Source organism: Oryx dammah, unplaced genomic scaffold (genome assembly GCF_014754425.2).
Source record: "Oryx dammah isolate SB20612 unplaced genomic scaffold, SCBI_Odam_1.1 HiC_scaffold_25, whole genome shotgun sequence".
Taxonomy (NCBI): domain Eukaryota; kingdom Metazoa; phylum Chordata; class Mammalia; order Artiodactyla; family Bovidae; genus Oryx; species Oryx dammah.
The window spans coordinates 74,611,839-74,625,040 of NW_024070209.1; the positions used below are offsets into that span (position 1 = coordinate 74,611,839).

At 48.9% G+C, this 13,202-nt stretch overlaps 1 protein-coding gene across 2 annotated transcripts in view; it reads right to left on the minus strand.

Annotated features, from left to right (window-relative positions):
- Positions 1 to 13,202, minus strand: part of KLHL29 (kelch like family member 29) — a 237,734-nt gene that overhangs the window by 168,487 nt on the left and 56,045 nt on the right. The gene's annotated exons all lie outside the window — the stretch shown is intronic.

Consider the following 13,202-nt stretch of genomic DNA (forward strand, 5'->3'; position numbering starts at 1 on the left):
CATATAAGCATGATCAGTTATTATCTTCTCTTCCTTCTCAAGGGAATGAGGGGTATGGCTGAAAATTCCAAGCTTCTATTCATGTGGCTTGATCTTTCCACTGACCAGTCCTCATCCAGGAGCCCACCCAGAGTTGCCCTCTAGAACAGAAGACACTTCTATCACCCAGGAAATTACAAGGGTTTCAGGAGCCCTGTGTTGGGAACAGAGGTCAATGACCTGTATTAGAACAAGAGATGCTCCTAGTGTTTTTACCTCTTAGGAAATTCCAAGGGTTTCAGGAGCTCTGTGCCAGGAACTGGGGGCAGAGACCAATACACACCTGCTTGTGTAAGAAAGGTGAAGATACAGCGTCCGAGACCAGGATTCTGGGGAGAGTTGCCGCCTCAGACGCTGGAAGAACCCTGCATGACTGGCCAGCTCCTGTCTTATTCTCCCTCTAAAACAGAAGATGCGCAGATGGCTGTCAGACTTACAGCCCCTCAGCCAGCCCTGGTCGGCACTCAGCACTCTGCCAAGGGCTATGAGGGGTACAGAGATGCTCTTAAGAAGCCCCCATCTGGAGGGGCTGGACCAGTTCTCAAGGGGATCTTAGACCAGCAGACAGAGAGCGGTGCTTCTGCTGGACATGAGTGTGAAACCTGTTGCGTTCCAGGACGTGGTGTTCTCCCCTGGCCTTTTACACAGCATTAGCTAATCATGTATGAATCCATCCATCCGTCCCTTCACTCATCTACCCCTCCATCCTTCAATTTCTGTATCTATCCATTAACATACCAACTCCTTGTTGAGTGTCTGTTTAGATGTTTGCCAGGCACCAGAAAAATGACTGTCAAGTGGAGAAGGGGAGGTAGGTTCTGAGCAGAGTTCAGTAGTGAATTTTGTTGTCTGAGATCCATTTCCCACCTTCAGGTGATAATAGGTTTCCCACGGGGAGCCCATTAGATATGGTTTGGGTGTTCTGACCCACCCCTGGGGTAAGCACACGACCAGGCCAGTGTATTCCGTCCTCCCGGCCATGACTGCTGACTCAGGGTCCGTCTGCCCAAACAGACCCAAATATCTTAGATCTGCTGTGTGAACTCAGAAACCTGCGGCCTCTCTTTCCTCGGAATCCTGAAGAGTATGGTGGTTGTGAGCTGGGATAGCTCCTGGCTACCCCCATCATGGGGAGGAAGCAGTGTGCACAGCGGAGAATGAAGCCAGCCACAGAGAGAAGCAGAGATGAGAGCCTGACGAGAGTTCTGATATTATGTGAACTCCTGGGTCTTGCTGTGATGGAACCTGGTGCTGAAATTTTCAGTTACAAGAGCCGACACATTCCCATTTTTGCTTAGATTAGTTTGAGTTGGGAGCCTGTCTGCTGCAGTCAAAGGGGTTCTAATGTGCCCTTATATGTTCTCAGTAGAACTAAGCACTGGGCTGCTCCAGATGAGGTTTGGGATATAAGGAAACTTCCTTGTGAGGATCTTTCAGAGGATTCAGAGGGAAGGAGAGGGAAATAAAGATGCTCAAGATGAAAGAAGAGTGTAGACCAGCACTGTCCAACAGAATTTTCCGCAATGATGGAAGTGTTCTATAATCTGTGTTATCCAACATGGCAACCACTAGCCGAGTGTGGCTACTGAGTACTTGAAAACTGGCTACTGTGACCGAGGAACTGATTTGAAAATTAAAAAGAAGAATGCATTTGGGTGCATCCGGTCTCAGTTGTGGCACTCAGTGTCTTTGCTGTGTCACGTGGGGTCTTTTATTGTGGCACACGGATTCCCTAGTAGTGGCACCAGGGCTCAGCAGCTGAGGCCTCAGTGGTTGTGGCACGTGGGCTCTCTGGTTGTGGCTCATGGGCTTATATGCTCCACAGCATGTGAGATCTTAGTTCCTCCATCAGGGATCAATAACCTCAGATATGCAGATGACACCACCCTTATGGCAGAAAGCAAAGGACTACAGAGCCTCTTGATGAAAGTGAAAGAGGAGAGTGAAAAAGTTGGCTTAAAACTCAACATTCGGAAAACTAAGATCCCATCACTTCATGGGAAATAGATGGGGAAACAATGGAAACAGTGAGAGACTTTATTTCTTTTTTGGGCTCCATCACTGCAGATGGTGACTGCAGCCATGAAATTAAGATGCTTGCTCCTTGGAAGAAAAGCTATGACCAACCTAGACAACATATTAAAAAGCAGAGGCATTACTTTTCCAACAAAGGTCCATCTAGTCAAGGCTATGGTTTTTCCAGTGGTCATGTATGGATGTGAGAGTTGGACTATAAAGAAAGCTGGGCAACAAAGAATTGATGGTTTGAACTGTGTTGTTGGAGAAGATTCTTGAGAGTCCCTTGAACTGCAAGAAGATCCAACTAGTCTATCCTAAAGGAAATCAGTCCTGAATATTCATTGGAAGGACTGATGCTGAAGCTGAAACTCCAATACTTTGGCCACCTGATGCGAAGAACTGACTCACTAGAAAAGACCCTGATGCTGGGAAAGATTGAAGGCAGGAGGAGAAGGGGATGACAGAGGATGAGATGGTTGGATGGCATCACTGACTCAATGGACATGAGTTTGGGTAAACTCTGGGAGTTGGCGATGCACAGGGAGGCCTGGTGTGCTGCTGTCCATGGGGTTGCAAAGAGTCGGACATGACTAAGCGACTGAACTGAACTGAACTGATCAGGGATCAAACCCAAGTCCCCTACAATTGCAAGGTGAATTCTTAAGCACCAGGGATGTATCTTAAATTTTATTTAACTTGAATTTAAAGAGTGTATTGCTTATGGCTATTGTATGGGACAGCACAGCTGTGGTCTCTGGGGAGGAAGTATGAGGAAGAGGAAGCAGTTCTGAGGGATTGGAGGTAGATATGAGGGAGACAGTGGAGGGTGGAAAGCTAAAAACAGGCATGCAAACAGCCCAGGGGAGGACCCATGAGAGGATGGGGGCTAAGGTTTAGCAGAGGAGTCAGGGAGGTGCTGCAGTGAGCAGTGACAAAGCGGGGGAGACATCAGAGCCGGTGTCCAGGACCGGGGGATGGCGAGATCCTTCACTGAAGTGAGGAATGCAGAAGAGGATGGGGGTTTTTCAGGGAAGTGAGGATTTGGGCTTGCGATCTATGGACTCTCAGGTGAGAGGACATCAGGCTGAGGGTCGTTTAATAGGAAGTTGGAGGTTGGAGACATGTTTTTGGAGTCATTAGGGTTTAGGGAGTAACTGGTTAAGTTGTAGAAATATTAAAAATATAGATGGCTAGAACTATGGAGAATATGCTCATTAAGAGGTCAGAAGAAAGACAGAAAAAGGAAGAGCTTTAGGAAATGACCAGCAGGAGGTGGAATAAGTGTGGTGTAGCACGCCACCACATCACACTCACTGGGATTACTGGTGAGAGTCTTACTTTTCTGATGTCCATACACATTTTGAGATAACTGAAACTGAGTCCTTTCAATCTCGAACAAGAATAAAATATTTTAGCCATTGTAAGGAAAAAGTATTCTGAAATACACTACATACTTCCCAATAAGCTGAACAGAACTGGACATAACAGAGACACCAGACTATTCAACAGCATCATGTTTAGGACTAAAAGACTGCCATGGGACCCAGTGCCCTCACACTGATGGGTCCATACTGCAGTATTTCCTTAACTGTGCACATGGACTTCCAGAGTTTTTCAGTTGCTTCATCTCTGACTGGGCTTCTCTGGCATAGTGGTAAAGAATCTGCATGCCAGTGCAGGAGATAAGGAGACCTAGGTTCAATCCCTGGGTTGGGAAGATCCCCTGGAGAAGGAAATGGCAACCCACTCTAGGATTCTTGCCTGGAAAATCCCATGGACAGAGAAGCCTGGCGGGCTATACAGTCCATGGCATTGCAAAGAGTTGGAAATGATTGAGCACACATCTCTGATTAGCTTCTAGCAAACATTTCTTGCTTCTGTTATCTTTCCAACTTCTCTTCCTTACTCTTGCCAGATTGGGAATTTGCAACATTTGCTTTGAAATTTGAATGCAAATAATCAATCTTAAAATCAGTTTATATTTTTTTAAAGAACAATTTGAATTAAAGCCCTAGGGATGACTGAAGAACAAAAGGAAAAGATTTGGGTGCACACATTTGTTGCTCCCTACTTGCTTTGTCAACTCTTCAGAGCTGCTTTCTGGCTTTTTCTCAATCTAGGCTTTGGCAGGAGGCTTCCTGATAAGAAAGAATTGGTGGAAAAAGCTGAGGCCCTGACAATCTTGCCACTGAGGACCTCTTATTCTGATAGAGAATAGTGGTGCACACTGTCACATCATCACAAATGTGGAGGACAGACACTGCACAGTAGAGCGAGGCAAGCTACAACCCAGGCAACTCACAAAATGATGCATCTCACAAAGTGTCCCCCCCTCCACAAACCAGAGATCATTTCTCACCTCAGTCCCTCAAAGCCACGGGCATTCTCTTCCCAGTGTCTGGGATGAGAATGTACCTTTCAGATGTGGCTCCAGCTTCCTGCGGGCCAGAGAGCACCAGAGATCTGGGTAGCAAGGAGCTGACTAAGGGTGATGCATAACCTACTTGTTGGGGGTCTTAGCCAAAAGGTTTTAGACCTCTTGGTAAAAAAAAAGATAACATGGAATAAGAATGGAGCCAAGCAGATAGGTTGCAGAATTAGGAACTCCAGCTTGGCACACCCAACCACTAGCCTCCTTGCCAGGTGAGCTGACCTTAAGCATCTTTATCTCCCCAAGTGTGGTCCTAGGACCAAGAGCACCAGCATCACTTGTTAGTAATGCAGAATGCAGTGAGGACCGCAGCCTACTGAATCAGAATATGCCTTTTAACAAGTCCTCAGGAGTACTGACTGCATCCTGAGAGTGCCTTACCCAGCACAGAATTCATTTAGGTGATCAAAGAACTGAATGGGGAGTCAGGAGAAACCTGGGTCCCAGCCCTAGTTCTGCCCCTTATGGGCGGTGTAAATTTGCGCAAGTCCTTTCTCCTTTCTGGTCTCTGTTTTCCTAAATGCTATTTGGGGTCCAGCCCAATGGGCTCAGCATCACACTTGTGTTCTAACATCAAAGCGAGACCTGTAGGTACCCTTTGTGTCAACAGAGGCACTTTGATTTGCAGACCAGGGCCTCCTCCTGCCTCATGGATATGTCATCATGGGATTTTGGAAGCATTTCTTACTGTCACAAAGGCTATGGCATAAATCCTGACATCCTCCGGACACATTCCAAAGCTTCCATCCGTCCCTGAATACTGAACTGAGCCAGCGTCATTAGAGTTCAGCCCTTCTACATGATCAGGGGTGTATGAAGGGGCTGGGCTGGCTTGACACCTTCCACTCCAGCTCCCCCTCAACGTGCAGTTTCCTGGAGGTGGCCAATCCCCAAATGCCCAGTATCCCAACAAAGAGGCCATGGATCATCCCTTCCCAAATACCCAGATGGGGTATCCTGCTTCCTTCAGTCCCTGTAGTTCTGTGCGCTGAACTCTGCCGACAAATGAATCCTGGTATATTTTATAGTTAAAATAACTCTGCATTCCAAGCACCAATGCAGCTGACATAATATTGGTTACGAGTGGTTTAAGAGGACGCCTCGTCTTGATCTGCTATAGGTGAGTGTGTGTGTGTGTGTGTGTTAAATTGTATTCCACATAAAGTATCATAGACCCCATGTTTCTGCCCACTGCAGGAATCTAAAGCTCAAAGCCAACTGAGAAGTGACTCTTCCTTCCTAAAGGACTTTAAATGCCCTTCCCTTCTCAAAGGCATGATGGAGGGGGCAAAGGAGGGAAAGCAGACCACCCTCTCCTCGAGTCCACTGAGTTTTCACTGAGGCTGCAGGCTGCCCAAGGGTCCAGGTGCGCATGGACGGCACCCACAGGGCCCTCAGAACAAATGCAGAAGCAGATCGCAGAAAAGTGATCAGAGGGTGGGGCTGGTGTGGGTCCGGGAGTGACACGTACTCCTCCAAGCTTTGCAGAGAACAGGAGCCCAACAGACAAAGGGGAGGCCAGGCAGGTCCAGATAGTCTTTCCCACCGTCCTTGGAGAAGGGTGTGTGTGTGCACGTATGTGAGAGAGTATGTGTATGTGTGTGTGTGTCTGTGAGTTTTTGTGTGTGTATGTGAGAGAGTGTGTGTGTCAGTGTATGCGTGTGTATCAGTGTGTGTCTGTGAGTGTGTGTGTGTGTATCTGTGTGTGGAGTGTTTTAGTTTCCGCTAAATCATCAGGCAGGAGGAGAGCCTCGAAATTTTGTCTCAGTGCCGCCATCCTTGTTTACCACGTGTGGTGGGTATTTATTTATATCAATCCGGAGTAAACAGCATACGGCTTCTTTCCACCCAGGGGACTCAGGCATTTTGGACAAATCCTCCCTTTGTTCCCCTCAAGGCCTGTCTAGAGGGATCAGGGCTCCACATTCCGGGTGAGTTTTGCAAACAAAGAGGTCAGCAGCCCGTGCAGGATGCCGCTGTGAGGAGACGGTCTCTCCTGGAAGCCTGCAAAGTGTGAGCTCTGACTGAGTTTGAGGTGGTGATGGCTGCAGGGTTATGACATTCAGGGGACAACTCCAATCTGGCCCCCCAGGCAGAGGCGGGAGGGCGGCCTCCTGAAGTCCTCAGCCGGCGGTCTGCGGCCCGGCTCCCTGCTGTGACAAGTGCTGAGTGTCACTCCACATTACAGGCCAGGACCCAACCGCCCTGACAGCCAGGCTCCTTCCATGGAGTGTGTTCTAATTTCTGCAGCTGGAGGCCCCCAGGGTTTCGAGGACCGGGTCACCTCAATTACGGAGCTGGGGGTTTCCGGAGTGATAAAGGAAAATTCACCCCTCAGCTGTCAGGTTGGGGCTGGGTGTTGCCTGAGAGAGTCAACAAGAGAAAATCAAGTTAACCCAGGGGTGTGAGCGTGTTGTTTCGACAAATGCACCCTGGCTTGCCACTCTGAGAGGGTGTGCACCTGGGTTTTAAGAAAGGGGTAGGTGTCAGATGGCCTGTTTCCTGATGCTTCGTTTTCAGGATCAGAAACGCAATCATCAGCAAAGCATTGCCTCTGAAATATCAGATATCGAAATTTGTGGGTTCAGAAGGCAGGTGTAGGCCTTGGATTGTTGTTCTTAAAAGATTTTCTTTATCATGGTAGAGTATACAGGATAAAATTGACCATTTTCAGTGTGTTCTTCAATGGTATTACATACTTTCACACTGTTGTGTAATCATCACCACCATCCATCTCCAGAATGCTTTCCAACTCCAACTAGAACTCTGCACCCATTAAACCTCGAACTCCCCGTTTCCGCCTCTCTCCAACCTCTTGTAATCACCCTTCCTCCTTTCTGTCTCTATGAATTTAGCTACTCTATGTCCTTCCTATAAGTGAAATCCTTTCACATTTGTCCTTTGAGGTCTGGTTCATTTAGCATTATGCCTTCAAGGCTCACCATTGTTGTAGTATTGTTGTTAAGTTGCTGAGTTGTGTACAACTCTTTTGTGACCCCCCACAGACCATTGCCTGCCAGGCTCCTCTGTCCATGGGATTTTCCAGGCAAGAATGTTGGAGTGGGTGGCTATTTCCCTCTCCAGGGGATCTTGCCGACCCAGGGGTGGAAGCCTCGTCTCCTGCATTGGCAGGCAGATCCTTTACCACTGAGCTACCCGGGAAGCCTATGTTATTGCATAGATCCATGAATATAGTAATTCCTTCTCATTAAAGGTTGAATACTATTCCTCTGTGTGTACATACCACATTTTGTGTATCCATTCATCCATCCATGGACACTTGGGTTGCTTCCACTTTTTGGCTATTGTGAACAATGCAGCTATAAACATGGGTGTGGGAATATCCATTGGAGGTGCCTTTGGATTCACAATAATGTTAACTCTTCTTCCTCTGATGGGAGGTGGGAGACTCCAGTTTGGGATTGAGTGAGGCTGCAAACACTGAGGCTGCAAAAACATTGAGTGAGGCTGAGAGCTAGTGTTTGGCAGTTCTTTGGTGGCAGGCAGATTGAGATGAGGTCCAGGGGAGGTGGGGGGAGGTACCCATGCACTGAGGCTGAGCTCCAGACTGAAAGGATGACAGTCTCACAGAGGCAGAGGCTGTTCTGTTCCTTTCCTCCCAGAGCAATCCCAGGACCTCCCAGCTTTAGCCACAAGTCTCAAAAAAGAATAGGACTTTCCAACTGACCTGTCTGGTTGGGTTGCATTTTTAAAAAAATTAACTAATTTGATGGAGGTATAATTTCCATAAAGCAACTGCTTCAGTGTTAAGTGTGCAGTTTGACAAGTTCTGACAAATGTATGCATCCACATAACCACCACCCCAATCAAGATACAGACTGTTTCCATCAGCCCAGAAAGTTCCTTCGTGCCAAACTGCAAGTTAGCAGCTTCTTTCAGAGCCAAATTGCTGCAGCATCAACAGGGTTAGGGAACTTAGAAAAAGCCTTGGGGGAGGGGTTGGTGGTTCTAGGCTGTGAAACCCAGATGTCCTTGGCTCTGAGTTACCATAAAAGGCACTTATTTTCCTTTCTAATTTTGCAGCCTGAAGACTCCCCCAGTAGTCTGGCAAGGGAAATTCTGAACCACAGGAGCCCAAAGCACACTGTATTTCCTTGGATTCACTCAACAATTCAAACCCCATTCATTCTACAAGTGTGTCCTGTGCACACACTTTTGGCCAGTCCTGGGGCTGGGTGTGGCCACGGCAGGTCGGGGTAGGAATGGGGAGACAGGCAGACACGGAGACACTGAACAGGATGGAAAGAAAGACATCTGGGGAGAAACACAAAAATTTGTGTCTTGGGATTTCACAGAGATGCCTCATTCTGGTGGGGGGACCGCCAGGAAGGCTTCTTAGAGCAGGGGCGTTCAGGCCAGCCTTTTCAAGGATGCACAGCTTTTCAATAGAAGGCATGAAAGAGAAGACCATTCCCAGCTGGGGGACATCGTGTGTTAATAAGGGCACCGAGACAGAAAAACTATCATTTGTGATATAATTTGGGCTTCTCAGGTGGTGCCAGTGGTAAAGAACCTGCTTGCCAATGCCAGGAGATGGAAGAGACGCAGGTTTCACCCAGGGGAGGATCCCCTGGAGGAGAGCATGGCAATCCACTCCAGTATTCTTGCCTGGAGAAAGCCATGGACAGAGGAACCTGGTGGGCTACAGTCCATGGGTTGCAAAGTTGGACACGATTCAAGTGACTTAGCACGCACGTGTGCATGATGTAATTTATTACTATGTACAAACCACTGGGCTTGGTGTTTCACATTCAGGATTTTGTTTAGCAAAAATAAAAGAATAAAAAAAAAAAAATAAAAGAATAATGACGAGGAGTACCTAATGAGCAAAGTTCTATCAGGTGCAGGATGGCTGAGTGATTGCCCAGGTTCACAAAGCATTGCATCTGGACTCAACCCGAGTCTGGATGTTTCTGAAGCCATGTTGTTCTGCTGTTCACTGTACTATGGGAAGAAACACACAAAAATGGAAGCACAGGGTGGCTGCATGCACAGAGGGGAAACAAGAAAGGAACCAGAGTTGCTCTGAATGGTGTTCCAAAGACTGGGAACTTGGGTGGTTCCTCCCTTGGTTCAGATTTGAACTGAGATGGCAGGAGCAATATTACAGTCACAGAAAGAGCTCTGTAAACTCTGTCCCCACACATCTCTGTTTTCTTTTAATGCTGTAGGAAAATCTCATTTACTTAAAACAATGGAGGCTAATTAGCAATATTATTTTTTCTCTATGAACAGTCTTATTTATACAAAATGGCCCAAAGCAGGCCCACAAAGGTTGCAGGCACAGTTAGCCTGTAATTAACATGACTGTCCAAGAGCAGGCCTTCTAGAGAGTATGCTGGCAGGAGGAATTCTGCCTCCATTCTTGCTTATACTGTTAGTCCGTAGAGGGGGGGGTTCTCAAAGTATTACAAACGTCATCTCCCTTCTCTTTACCCTAAATGCCCCACCCCACCTGGAGCTGCCATGGGGGCAAGTTTCCAGGAACTCCTGGGTCTACCTGGCCTTTATCCTTGTCAAGACTTCCCGAGAGGCCACATAGAAGCTGCAGCCCCAACCTAGAGATCTTTGCATTGCATCTGATTCTGAGCTCCCGGGAGAGGCTGTGGGTCCAGAGTCCGGCTGCACCCCCTCAGTGCCCCAGTCCAGCCCCAAAGTGGATGAAACAGCCAGCAGTCTTGGAGGGCAGGGGAGGCTCAGGCTTCTTAAGTGAGTCTTGTTTCCCTACTACCTTGAAGGGTGCTCCCAGAAATGCATGGTCCCTGATGCACACTCTGCAGCCCCAGGGCAGCCATGTCACAAGGCACAGCCTTCTTGCACACGTACAGATCTGTATGCGTGTGCACACACACCCTCAACCTACACACACATACATACACGGTTTCTTCACTGCCTCTGGACACCCAGGGCTGTCATATGTGCACACCATGCTTCATTCTCCCCAAACACCTCCAAACCCCTTGAAGTGCACCGAGGGACAGAGCTGCTGTCACATGGAGAAGCCCCCGGTTGGCAAAAAGCCTCTTGAATTCCTCAAAGACCAGGCAGCACTGCCCTTCACCCTCCTCTCTGAGCTTGGGGTCTCTGAGTTGCAGAGACACGGAAGGAGCTCTCCCCTGGGACTCCTCCCGGCCAGCTCTGCTCCTCCCTTGGCCCACGTGCACACACGGCTGTGAGGCTGCCTCCTTTCTCGACAAAAGTCCATCTCTCTCCAGTTGGGTTTCTGGAACCAGGCCCTTTGCCCCAAATGCTCCTGGTTTTGCAGAGGCCAGCAGTGACAAATGAACAACCTCCTTGCCTTGCCCCTTCTCCCGGGGCAGAGGGTGGGGTGGGTGACCCTGGGGACACACCTCCTCCAGCCCCACATCACATTCTGACCCCCAAACTACAGGCTACCCACCCCGCCCCTCCAGGTTGCCCCACATCTTGGGAGTTCATCACTGTCACGGTTCAGTCTTGAAAGAAATGTTTTAGCCTCGAAAGCAAACGCAATGTGGCTTTTGACACAGGAGCCAGACGAAGTCTAGCCTTGGCCGTGTGGATCCCCTGATGGCCTGCTCACAAGGGCCTCGCTCGGCCCAGGAGCAGGAAGCCGGTAGGGTGCAGAGGGTGTGTGGCCTCCACCTCCCACCCGCCTCCATTCTGCTGCAAGCGAAGCACATTGCAAACGAGAGTATTTTTTCTCCTTGTCAGTGAGCCGTTGCTGTCTGTGTATTCCAGGAGGAGGCCATTACGGGGAGTTAATAGAGTTTTAAATTTGTTTTTAAATTTTATAACGCAATTCATCAAATTCAGCATCTGAGCACAGCATTCATGTTCAGACCAGGCAACATATGTCAAACTGGCCCGAGCTTTCCTCTACCCTTTCCACCGCCCACCGCCCCCACCCTCAAATGAGGAAAGGTGAACTCTTTAGGGTAACTGCCAGGCACTGTCCCCAGATGGGGTAGGTGGAAAGGCAGCAGCGTGAGCTCCGGTCTGCCAGGGTCATGCTGGAACTAGCCCATGGAAAGGCTAGTGACTTATCTGAGATGCTCTGGGCACCTTTCATGGTCAAGCATGATGGAGGCTGCCCTAGGCCATAGTCACAGGGCTGAGGTGGCTAGCGGGGTGTCACTGTGGCATGGTTCTTTCAGACCCACGTCTGCGATAGGGGAGGTGTCAGGAGAACAGGGCCACACACAGGGCACAGATGTGGAAAGCAAATGGGGAAGTCTGCTGGACAGGACAGATGGAAGCTTATTCCTGCTATTTTTCACCCAGAAGGGTTTCCTTCAAGGATGTGTTCGGCTGGACTTCAGATCACTGTTGTAACTGGGAAATCTGTTGCTGCTGAGCTGGAAATAAATGAGACTAAAGGGACCATGGTTTTGTAAAGAACATCTCGGATTTCAGGCTTTGCAGCAGATCTTCTGTATCACGAACTGCAGCCAATTTTGTCTTTTATTAAGTGTTAATAAGTGACTTTGGTTCTAGGGAAAATTCTGAGATACATGTTGCTGGCAACTGAAATCTTGTTGGTCTCAGAGCCAACTACAATAAAACAATTTCCTCCTATGGCCCTGGCAGCAGGACCTTCAGCTCGTTGGGGGCACAAAGCCCCTAAAGGCAGTGTGTGTGTGTGGGGTGTCCCCTTGCCAAGCACATGGCAGCGGGTGGGTTGTGGGGGTGGAACTCTCAGAACACCTCACCAGTCTGGTCCTGGCTCTGGTCTTCTTTGGAAACCTGCCTGTGGGTAACAGAACTCACAGGGTGGCTGCACCCTGGACCCAGCTGTCTGGGTGCAGGTCAGGAGTGGCCACCAGGTGGCAATAATTTGAAGTCACTATTGATTGCAGGCCCTGACATGCTGGTGACAAGGAAGGGGCTTCAGGCAGGCTTCTGCTGAGCCCCAGAAACCATTCTCCGCCACCTCTCTGAGCATCCAGGTACCAACCTGAGCTTTGTACCTCTTGAAAGAAACAGACTGCAAACATAGAGCGAACCTTCCCTGAAGCTACGCACCCAGTTAAATGTCCTGCACCCACTCCTCAACTCCTGGGTGACTTCTGCCCCATGCATCGTGCCTTTCCAGCTGGAGGCCCCATGCTCCCAGTCTGCGTAGCTTCAGACATCATGCTGCTGTTTCTCACACGGAAAGAGAGGCCAAGTCGGGGTGGGGCCAGCACCCTGCGTGTCCTCGGCTTTCCCGAGCAGATTTGGAAGCAGATGCTGTGGACTGGGCCCAAGTGGGATGTGGGAGCGGGGCTTGACTGTCGGCAGGGGTAGGGGACGCGCCAGGATGGAGGAAGAACATCTTGAGGTGAGGCAAGTCTTTTTGCATTCAAGGGCTTGCCGGCTTCCAACTTGCTACTTATTGCATTGACAAATATTCCACACGATTGAGGAACTATTTTCCAAAACAAAATGCTGGTATTCATCAGGAGGCGCGGGTTGTGCAGTGTGAACAATTCACTTTCGTTAAGTACCATATGGCCGCTGGTAGGAACACGCTAACATGTTTCAACAGTACAGCTGGGGTAGGGTTCCTTTATTCACCGTGCAGATGGCTCTAATTGACATCTCTCCTAAAACAGGTCTCCAGAATTTCTGTAGGATCATTAGAGTAATTAGTTATTAAATACCATCACCACTTTTAGAGAGAGGGTCTGATCCCTGGCAACGTTCCACTGTGATGGAACTGACAGGTCCC